The 11,983-nt window shown below is 45.0% G+C and overlaps 1 protein-coding gene across 1 annotated transcript in view; it reads right to left on the bottom strand.

Moving 5' to 3' along the window:
- Positions 1–11,983, bottom strand: part of SND1 (staphylococcal nuclease and tudor domain containing 1) — a 443,852-nt gene that overhangs the window by 50,444 nt on the left and 381,425 nt on the right. The gene's annotated exons all lie outside the window — the stretch shown is intronic.

The raw sequence follows: 11,983 nt of genomic DNA, 5'->3' as shown, positions 1-11,983 counted from the left end.
CGGGGAAGAAGATGAGCTCCTTTTTTATTCTAAATGCTTTTTGATTATTTTCTTTGTTGTAAAAACAATGAATGATTTCAGCAAGGTAAGAGCAAGGAAGAAAAAATTTTCAAAGTGTGTTGTACACGTATGGGACCCATACAGGAAATTCTGTGGTGAACAGTTTTCAAGCCATTGGTTTCAGATTTTCTGCTCACCCAACCTATCCCAGGAGACAAAGGTCTCTGGAAATCAGGCAGGGCTGCATTTGTCTACAAAGCCTGATTCTTCAGGAGTCTGTCTGTCCCTTTGTGGATGCGGCCTGAATAAATCTTTCTGTGCTACATGTCAGGGCTGCAAAGCTCCCTGACCACACCGAGTGCAGAAATGATAACACACAAACCACAAGTGCCATTTGCCCAAGTGTGGCGACAGGACACTTAAGATAGGAGGTGGGTCTGGAGAAAACTCTCCTTCAGCCAAATGGAAACATTTCCTTGGGTTTTCTTCTCCTCCACATACCCGGATCTGAAAGCAATGAGTCTAGGGTAAAGTCCTTGGCTGGGGCTCCATCTTTACTCCCACTCTGCTACCTTCTGTCCCCAGACACAGCCTCTCTCAGGCCCAAAACCCTTCTCTCTGCACTATCCCTTTTCTAAAGGCTTCTAAAATAAAATGGGAGAAAAATATTTGTTTGGTTACATTGTCCTATTTAATAGACACTCTAAGTGTTGCCATGTTTATTATATGTGTGTGTGTATATACACATATACACACACACACATATATAAATATATATATAAAGAGATGTAATCTGAAAAAGGGCAGAAATAAGAATCCTGCTCCAGAACATCTGGTAGCTGCAAGGTAAAATTCTTTATCAAATTGAGACCAAGAGGTGTTCCTGCCTGATAAGAGACAAGGCCTGTCAACACCACTATTTATATATTTCAGATATATAAATTTATATATACAAAACAATTTTTTTCTTTTGAGACAGAGTCTCCCTTTGTCACCCAGCTAGATGCAGTGGCACAATCTCAGATCACTGCAGCCTCTGCTTCTGGGGTTCAAGTGATTCTCCCACCTTAGCCTCCCAAGTAGCTGGGATTACAGATGCAAAGCTGGCATTACAGATGTTGGCCAAGCTGGTCTCGAACTCCTGACCTCAAGTAATCTGCCCGCCTTGGCCTTATGACATATATATTATTTATGATGGACTAAATTCAAAATAATTAGGGCAAACAAGACACAAGGAGGGTTTTAATTTGGCAAAGATGAGACTGGTATTAAAAGAAACCAGCATCACTGAAATATGAGAGGGGAGAACTGGTGTAACCTCTGAGATGGGCACCTGATTAAACAAACTTCAGCCACCCTCTTTGGCTTTTCCCACAAAGAGATGTGGCCTAAGATGGAGATGTTTAGGGGGCGAAGATTAAGCCCAGCCTGCCATTCATGTGCCAGTGATGCTGTCTCCTAGGCTCTCAAGTATGCGTGAGCCCTCAGAAAGTTCTTCAATACCCACTTAATTCTTTTCCTTCACATAAAACAGTACATATGAGAATGGTCTTGTTCACCTAAGCAAGTGAGTCAAGGTTATGTGTTTAGAAAACTCATTAATAACGAATAACGTTTTCAAAGAGACAGACTCAGATAGCAGCTGGCAGGAGCCAACTCCTCCAGTGGCATTAAAAACAGGACAGGGTTGGTGGTGGTGCTGACAGGCCTGGCCTCCTATCAGGCAGGAACACCTCTTGGTCTCAGTTTGATAAAGAATTTTACCTTGCAGCTACCAGATGTTCTGGAGCAGAATTCTTATTTCTGCCCCTTTTCAGATAATAGAAGCAAAAGAAAGCTTTAATGGGTTAGGAAATCAAACAGGTTCAGGGTACCATAGCTCTTGCTTGGGGACAGAGGGAAGGACCAGTCTGGCAGGATGGGCAGCAGTGTTGAGCAGAAGCTACAGCCTTCGTAGGCGTCTGAGAAGAATGACAACATCCCCAGTTTGTTGGCTGGTTGGTCTGTTCATGTTCATCTTCCCCCTTTTCCACTTACTGTCTCTTTTGCGTACATGGGCACCACCTTGAATGGATCTTGCTGACTGGCTCATGGAGGCTGACTGCCAGAAGCCAGGGCAGAAAGGATGGGGTGTAAGTTGCTCAATGTATATGGGATCCCAAGATGGTCTCCTCTTGGGGAGGGATCCCCAGGAGCTCTGTGCCAGATCCAAAGCACCAATAAGTTGCTGGGCCAGAGAGGCTGTTTTCAAGGGAAGGCGGAGAATCCCTGTCCATCTCAGATACTGCTCACTCACACAAAGCATCCTTTCAGAGTTGCTGGCTGGCAGGGCTCCTCACGGGTTTTTTTTCAGGGTTTGTGCACTGAATACAAATCAAGTAGCTTCACTGGGCTGCCATACAAACTGTCCCTAGTCACCAAGAAAGTGATAGAGAATGAGAGCTCTTCTAGCCAGGCTGCCAGTGTCTAGGCATCATGGTAGGAGAGCCCTCAGATCCCCAGCTGGTAGTTCCACAAAGGCTGGGGATTTAGCACTCCCCATCAGAACCAGAGCCATTTCAGTCTGGTGTTCATCAGAGAAATAGTTTAAAGTAGACCAAGATGAAAGGTTCCCCAGAACACCCTGCTTAGCATTCTTGGCTGGTAGTGAGGCAAACATTGAAAGATGGGGATTCATGGCTTGGAGTGGTATTGGGATAAGGCAGAACAAGTTTCAAGGTGGTCGTGTTACCCATGGTTAAAAACAAATAAGCAAACAAATCTACCTGTCAGTTCTAGCCAACTTCAGAGCTGTATGAGAGAAACTCAGTACGTAAATGTGAGAGAGTATGTCGTATATGAATAGACCATTTAGCCAACCAACAAACTGGGGACATTCTCAGTCCCTTCTAAATCTGATAGAGGAGCTGAGAGTTCTAGCACCTTTAGATCATGTTCACCTATCCCCAATTCCTCCAGACATAAAGGTGATTTTCCACTGGAAGCATTTGCAGACAGAGTTGCATCTAAAAACATGGAGCAAGAGCAGATTGGAGGCTCGATAGATCTAACTCCCGAAGAAATTCAAGTCATAATAAAAAAGGAATGCAGCATCCAGGAACCTGGGTGTTAGCCAATTCACCCACTGGTTGTTTGATGACTCATGGGGAAGCCAGTGGTGTGGGCGCTGGGCTGGTCTCCTGGTGTTCCCAATGCTGCACTCCCCTCTACCTCTTATTTTTTAAATTGTTATTATTATTATTTTAGAGATAGGGGGTCTCACTATATTGCCCAGGCTAATCTCAAACTCCTGGGCTCAAGTGATCCTCCAGCCTCGACCTCCTGTAGTGCTACGATTATAGACAGAAGCACCTGCATTGGAGCCCCCTCCACTTTTAAAGTAAAGTGCTTGTCCTTTTGCTCAAAGATGGGAAGGGGTGGGATGAAGAGTACCAGTTACAGAGAGACAAAGTTCAAGCCCACATTTCTATTATGGGTTCCTTAATCATCTCCCTGGAACTCCTTAGATGAGACAAATGAACAAGCCAAGGAACTCATGTTACTAGGCCAGTACTGAGTGGACTATTACAACAGGAAAATCCTAACCACAGCTCAAGCTGGAGGCATACAATCGAAAACAATTAGCAAACTGTGCAAGGCAACCTGATGGCCACAGATGCTGACATCTAAAGAAAATGAACAATAGATCAAGAAAGCTGGTAGAGAGGAGGCAGTGCCAATGTGGCACCACTCTACAAACCAACGGATTAGAACAGCTTGGAGGCCATGGAAAAGATACAAGAAGAAACCCCAGAAAAGGACATAATAGGTTTCAAGCGAAATTGAATAGATTTAAAACATGGAAAAAGTTCCAAGCTTAGTAAAAATCTTTAATTGAGTCAGAAATTCCGTAGGCTAAGTATAAAAAGTATGTTCCCATTTTGTTCCCACTTTACAGGTGCTAAAATTTTCTCTGGAACACAGAGTTTGCTCAGCTAAGGGGCTCTAGAATATTCCCAGGAGAAAGGTCTTAAACCATGTCATTTTTTTTTTTTTTTAAGATAGGACCTTGCTCTGTTTGATGACCAGAGCTGGAGTGAGTGGTGCAATCTCGGCTCACTACAACCTCCTCCTCCCAGGCTCAAGCGAAGCGATTCCCCCACTTTGGCCTCCCAAAGTGCTGGGATTATAGGCATAAGCCACTGCACCTGGATTTTTTTTTTTTTTTTTTTAAATTTCTGTGACACACCTCATGTTTCAAGGAAACAAAATCACAACATGAAGAAACATCTTCCATCCAGGCAAAAGGAAAAGAAAGTCACTGACAAAGCTGGAGAAGGACCCAGGTGGTCTGGGCTCCCAGGCAGACTCAACACACAGCTGTTTGCTGTCTCTCCGAGTGCTTTTAAATTAAGGGTTTGTTGATGGAATTGTTCTTCAGTCAAGCAAAATTTGGGGACTGACAGGTAACAGAGATGAGGGCCCTGGACAGAGGGGACCAGAAGCTCTGGGCTCCTCTCCTTGCCCAGCAGGTACCCGCCGACTGTGCTACAGTTCTCGCACTCAGTGGGATATTTATAGCTGCCTTTAAATTTACCCAGCTCTCCATAAAGCGAGGTAATGGGGCGCCCTTTACTGCTGCTAGTGGTGATTGTCCTAACATTCTTTAATTAGCAAAAAGCGTTGGCACAGCCACTTTCAAAGCATTTGATCTTACTGTCCTGGTGTTCCCTATTTCAGGCTCAACAGCCCCCACTCCCTTTGGAGAAAATGCACTTTAGCCAATTTGAAAATGACAGGCTTATGTGTACATGAGCACAGATAACGTGTATTTGTGCACCTATGCTCACTTCTCACATATTCACAACTGCCAAGAACCTGTGAGCCTTTATGGTACCTCCATAAAACTCTCCTTCATAAATCTGCCAGCAAAGGGCTAGGAATTCTAAAAATTGAGAACTGGAGACACCTTAAGGTCACTAGGATTCTCCCTCATTTTTCTAGTATTAAAAAAAAAATCAGGCTAGCAATTTTTTACCTGCTTCTTCAAAGAATGTAAGTAGAGCAGGGTAGGGCTACGGCTATCGACAAAATTAGGAAGGCCTGAGCTCTTACCCACATGGGACAGCAAAAACAGTCCTCATCCCTCTGAAATAATAAACTCACCGCTATGGTCTAGGTATTGGAAACAAGATGGAGGGGCCTCTGTTCTTGTGGGGATGCACAATATATAGCCCATAAACAAGACAATTTCAGATAATGGAAAATAAAATGAGACAAATAAAGCTGGGTGATACGACTGTGATGAGTGGGGCTACTCTGGACAGGATAGCCACCTGAAGATGTGGGGGAACATTTTAGGTTGAAGAAAGAGTAAAGGCTTTAACGGGGAGAACCACGTAAGAGTATTCCAGGAAGAGAAAAAAGACCAGTAGAACTGAAGTGCAGGGAATGAGGAGGAAGACGATAAAACCTGAGGGCAGAGGTGCAGGCAGCAACGAAGGCTTAGGGCCTGTGGGCCATGGGAAGCAGTATGGTTGTTACTCAAACTATGAGAGGAAGACACTGGGGCATTTTAAGCAAATCAATAACATAATCTGATCTACTGTCACAAAGATCACTTTGGTTGCTATGGAGAAGAGCCTGAAGAGGGCAAGTGTAAAAATCTATGTCTTGAATAGATTAATTTCTTAGTTTTGAATAAATGTTCTGTGGTTATGTAATATATTAACTCACATAAGAGAAAGCTGGGTGAAGCACATATGGGAACTCAGTACTATTTTTGGCCTGTCTGTAAGTCTAAAATTACCTCAAAATTAAAAAAAACCAACAACCCAACCCAGTAACTGTTAGAAACAAACAACAGTTAAAAACAAACAATGAAAAACATCTCATACCTTAAATGAAGAACTGAAAGTTATAAATTAGGTGCAATAACAAGAGCAGGTATCTAGAAGAAAATAATTCCCTCAATAACTAACTTTGAACAAGACAGCCTCTTCTATACTGGTTTCCACATAAGAAAATAATAGATGATACCACCATCACTATTTGCTGAGATTAAGATTTCCTTTACTTGCTTCTAGTTCAACAATACCATGAAAAAAGTTATTAATACCACTTTACATGTGAAGAATCAGGGGCTTAAACAACTAACTTATATATACATGGTATGTAAGAGGCAGAACTGGGGTTTAAACTCAGGTCTGTTTGACTCCAGAGGTGCTTTGCACCTACCAGTATGCTACAGTGCCCACTAGCATCCACACACACAGACACGCATGTGCTCTTATGTGGCAAATTTTGTATTAGTCCATTTGGGAAAAAATAGTTTTGTTTCCTCCAACCAAAATCTGAATAATTTTAAGAATACACTGTGTGTCTGTGAAGAGGCTAATTGTAAGCACAGGCATGGATTAATGATCACATTTATATTTGAGATGCCTGGGAAGTCTCTCTATCCACAGCTCTTAGGTCCACATCTGTACCTGCTGGCCCTGATCTGGAGGTATCCCTTAATCTCCAATGAACACGAAGCTCAAAATTTCTAAGAATTAGATACAGTGGAGCCAAATTTGGTGGCAACGCAGGAGGTACTTTTGGTGTTTCTACTGGTAAATGCTTAAGTGTTCCAGTATCTTTGGGATAAAATCTAGAGATAATGTAAAGGGAAAGTGAGAAAATCATTAAGAATGGAATCAGAAAGAAACAGAAAATAAGAGAGAGATTTCTCCTGAGTGTGTCTTGTCAGCCTGCTCCCTTCTCTCGGCTCATGTGATGTTTCCTGATTGAGAGACTCTCTCCCTTCCCAGTGGGAAGACTCAACAGCCACACAACTCCTGTTTGGCTCCCCTACCCTTCACAGGCACAGGTGTGTGGAAGAGTCACCTGTTGGTTATCAGATGCATTGTCCCTTTCCCGTTCCTCTTAAATGGCACATCACAGCATCACAGTGGTTGAGTTTGGGCTCTACACCGAGACTGAAACCTGGCTCTATCACTGTAATGGGCTGAATGAGCCCCCAGAAAAATACGGGTACCTCCTCATTCCCAGAACCCTGCGACACTTAACCTATTTGAAAATTATGTCTGCAAAGACCCATTTAAATTAAGAATCTTGAGATAAGGAGATCATCCTGGATTATCCAGGTAGGCCCTAAATCCGATGACAGGTGTCCTTATAAGTCACCAAGAGGAGAGAGGCAGACAGAAAAGGAGAAGGCAGTGTGACCATGGAGGCCGAGAATGAAGTGATACAGCTATAAATCAAGGAATGCTGACAGCCACCAGAAGCTGGCAGGGGCAAGAGGCAAGGAATGAGTCTCTCCTAGGACCTCTGGAGGGAGTGCAGCCCTGCACCAACTACGTGGTGATTTGTTATGGCAGCCTCAAGAAACAAATTTAGTCACTCATCAGTTCTGTGATCCTGAGAACACTTCTTAAATTCATCTGTGAAATGGGGAAATCTGATGGTACTCATCTCACAGAGCTGTTGTGAGGAGTAAATCTGTGTAACTTAACACAGTACCAAGTACCTATCAACGCTGCAGTAAATGTTGCTATTAAAACCATTGTTACTGCTATACACAGGCAATTAAAGAGGAAAAGTCACAAGGGCCTGGAATGGGCCAGTGTACCTGCAGAAGTGCATTTTCAAGACTCCCGGTTGAACCTCTCTTTTCAATTTGAGCATGTAAGTGACTGTGGCTAGAACCCGTGCAAACTACTCCAAAAGAGGAGGCAGAGTGCTAGCTGGGAGGTTTTCCCCATCATGCGAACCTGACAGCCCACAAAGAAACTGTAAGCCCTGGAACCTCATTCTTAGAGGAGTGGGAAAGGCCTTTCCATTCTATAGCTCTTTACCATTTGTATTAAGCAGTGTGTCTTTTCTTAGCCAAGGTTTTAAAAAATTGCTCTTGATGGGACCTGGAGGGAGAATGCTTTTTTATCCTTTACTGTCCACTCTCTTCTGACTTCCTTAAAGAGCTGAGTCCTTGGGGGAAAAGATTCTAAGCACACTCAGAAGAGTGGGTAACTCTAGAACAGCTGTCTTGCCTTGAATCATCAGGCTCCAGGAATAAAATCCATTCCCTTTATGACTGTGGGTAGTAATGGCACAGCCAGCCTCATTATGGGATCACAGGCAAGAAAAATAACCTTTCTTTTGCAATTCTGATTTTACTTATTAAACAGAAAATTCACGGCTAGTTGTCCCTGATGGGTGTTTGCACACGTGGGTGGAACTAAGACAGACAGAGACACATACACACACACACACACACGTGTTCATTACCTTGGAAAGAAGGCAGTGACTATTTCCATGTAGACCATTCCTACTTTTTATTATTACTGATTCACCAATTGATATCTTTCCTTCCCTTTGTGGAGGGCAATTTCCATACTACTTTTTTCTTTCTAGTTTCCCAAATTCCTTCTATGTCTTTGCTCCGGTTCTGCTCCTACCACTGATGGACCGACCTACCCTTAAAAGGGGCCCCAAAGCCTATTTGGTGGCAAAATGATACCCAGTCAAAGACTACTCACTCCTGGAACACCCTATGAGGCATTATGGACATCTAGTGGCTGCTCAGGATAATGCCTCAGGGATGCATATCAGGTTTGGGGAGTGGTCTAGCCCTGGGCTTTACTAGGAACCCAATTATCCTGGTTGGGTGGGAGAGTCCTGGGTCCTCTAGATGACCATTTCTCTCATTTTCTATTGGGGACCCAAAGTCACTAGGAAGTGCAGACAGGTGCTATTGAAGACTCTTCTTTATCCCAATCCAGCAAAGTATAGTCGCACGGGCATACAAGCCCACAGAAGACAGGTATTTGGAAATATCTTCAAGGACCAGGTTTAAAAGCCAATTAGCCACACATTGTCATTTTGACTGAGGAACTGAGGTCAGAAAGGACAGTCTCTGATACTAATTAGTCATGTAACTTTAGGTAAGTCACTGTGCCTCTCTGAGCTTCATTAGTGACATCTGTAAAGTGAGAGATTAAATCCAGATAATCTCCAAGGTCCATTTTAGTTTAACATTCTGTGATCTGTGTGTCTTTTTAGTAGCTGGGAAAACACAGTCCGATTTGCTCTGCTCGGCAAGGTAAGGCACTGTGCATCTCTAGATTAAATGACGAAAGCATTCTCACTTAAGTTTGTGGCCCATTTCTAAGACTTGGCTACAATCCCAAAGGATCAACCTTCTTCACAGAACTACATATCTGAGATGGGGCAGGAATCATGGACTAACAGAACGGTAAGAAACTTTCTAATCCATTTCCTTGATTTTATAAATGGAAAAACCGATGTTTAGAGCTATTTTAAGATTTGTCACATGTCTAATCAGTGGCAGAAAGGGGACTAGAACTCAGGTAACCCAATCTTAGCACAGGGCTCATTCTACAATACCAGGCTACTGACACAGGCCTTGCCCAATCACTGCTGGCTTTTTTAGCTCTCTCTGGCTTTATCACAGGAGTCTCCCTGTGTGAAACTGCAAGTGAAAACAATCTGAATCCAGTGTCTCTTTCTCTTAGGGTTTAAGTAGGCTTCTTCCCTTCTTATTCCTTGGTGGCACCATTCCAAATCCAAGAAGCAGTCAGAGCCAGGGGCTGTGAGGGGCAAGAAGCCATGGCTAGACGGTACTTGGGTTACCAAAACGAGAGGCTGCAGTCCCACTTTCAGCTCAGAAGGGCTCTGTGCAACGATGGCCCCACAGCCTCCTCTGTAGTCCAGTTAGTAGGTTCAGTGGTGCTTTCCTGGCCCAATTGGCTTACAGGGGCAAAGCAGCCTGGTGTAGAGCTCGACAGAGCTTGGGCATAGTCACCTTCATGGATGGCAGTCACAAATATTTACTGAGAGACAACCTCATTACTAAGTACTGGCCTGACCCAAATCGGCCCCCACTTTCATCCACCTTTACAGTGTGGGGCAGCAGCTTTCATCTGTGGAGCCTGGAGCTGAACAGACAGGGTTTGAGTTTGCCCACAGTAGCAGGGGACCAGCCCAGGCAGAGCCCCTGTTGCCTGAGGAAGGAGGGATAGTCATACTTAATCGTTGCCATCCAGACCCTGGCCAGGGGTCTCCTCAGGTAACAGACGACTCTACTAGGTTGGTGCCAGCTATAAAGGAGCAGAACCTTTCACCAGAAAGTCTGAGTGTCCTCCGCAGTCCTGTCAGGCTAGGTTCACATTTGAGTCTACTAGACGGTAGTGTCCTGCTTGAGACTAAAGATATGCAGATGGGGTTTCAATCAAGACATAAAAAGGGCTGCTAAGGAGCCCAGATGGAACTAAATCCTAGTATCAGGGTTTGACTTACCTCCATGTCTCCCTTATTCTTCTTGATGAGAGTTCATTTTCTTAGCCCATCTCCTACCCTTCATCTTACTTCTCTGACACATCCTTAACTGAACTTTCCTACAGTCTCTCCCTCCTCCCCCCTCCACTTGCCTCCACCATTTACTCTATGCAGAGTGGACACAGTGGGCATTCTTGTTAGTGATAAAAACATCGGACTCACGGTTTGAAGGCTGGATGGAAAGGTTGGCTCTGTCATTTTCTAGTGTATGACCTTGGGCAAGTTATTTGCCTGCCTGAGCTAAGTGCCCTCCATCTATGAAATGGAGACAAGTGTGGCAATTACTTTCCCTGGGTAAATGAAGATTAAACAAGAACAGATACAAGTACTTGGTATGGTGGATGGCACATAGTAGATAAGCATTCCAGTAAATGACGATTGAAGTGGATGAATGAAACCTGAGTTCTCATCCCACTGGGAGAATACTTTGGGGAATCACTTCCACACCCAAGTTCATTGACATCTGAGACATGCTGAGGCTCAAATCCACTATAACTTACTAGTGACCCGAGGCAACATATTTGACCCATATAAAATGAATAATAGGGTTGCTGGGAATATTAACAGTGGAATACAGACAGAGTAAGGGTTCAATAAATAGAAACTATCAAGGTTATTATTTGACAGCAAACGATAACAGAAAGGTCTTGGTAAAGAATGGGGACTCCAACTTGCTTACAAAGGAACCGTTTCCAGGACTTCAAGTATTCCATGGCGTATTTAAGGAGGTTCAGGTTACTGGGCAGAAGACAATACTAAGAAATGGATGTGGTAGAAACGAGAGAGCTGAGAAATCTAGGACCTCCTCGTTCTGAAGCAACAGCCCACGTGCAGGTGATGAGGGTTTATCTAGCGAGCCTGCCAGAAATCACACCGGGAGAGGGGTGCGGGATGAGGAGTATGTAGGCAGCTCTTGAAGGGAAGGGATATTAAACCATGTTATATTCTAGTGGACCGGCTTCCCAGGGCTCAGCTACAGATTGCCCCACCCACAGTTGGCAGAGAAAGGGGCAGTCTTTTTTCAGGGGGTTGGGAAAAAGCTGACCTAGTCCTGTTCTCCTACACTAGTCTGTCAAATGCCTTAGGGTCTCCTACCAGAAATAGGAGCAAGAATTCCACCCCCACTCCCAATCGCTACCCCTGGCTGCTACGCAGTTCTTTTCAGAGAGTCCTAGCCAAGGAGGGGCTGGCGAGCTCATAGGGCAGGGGGCTCAGCCGCCCGCCTCCCTTCCCCCAGTTCTCTGGGCACAGCGGCAAGGGGCGACTCCGGCCAGCGAAGACTGAGAAACCGCGGCTGCAGCTCCATGAATGAATGGGCTGTGTCGTGGGCTCCGGGAGTTCACCTCAATCCTTCCTGCCGGCCTCTGTGCTGTCCCAGGTTGTCATTCCCCAGCTCGTCGCACTTGGTCATTCCTGCCACTGTTTCCCGCCCCCGCAACCCTCATTAAGGAAACTCTCATTTAAAGCCCCAGTGAGAACCCAGGAGGGGTGAGGCAGAGCGAAAGAGGGACCGGCGGCAGTGCAGCAGCGAAGCCCGGGCTCTCGGTCCTCGGCGCCTCGTGGCCCCCACCGCCCTCCCCCGAGTCCCCACCACGCAGTTCCCAACTCCGAGTGCGAGTCCGCGGCCCGGGCGGCGCGGCGA

This window comes from Colobus angolensis, unplaced genomic scaffold (assembly GCF_000951035.1).
Source record: "Colobus angolensis palliatus isolate OR3802 unplaced genomic scaffold, Cang.pa_1.0 Scaffold182, whole genome shotgun sequence".
NCBI classification, from domain to species: domain Eukaryota; kingdom Metazoa; phylum Chordata; class Mammalia; order Primates; family Cercopithecidae; genus Colobus; species Colobus angolensis.
The sequence above is the reverse complement of the archived record's forward strand: the minus strand, read 5'-3'. Positions and strand labels throughout refer to the sequence as shown.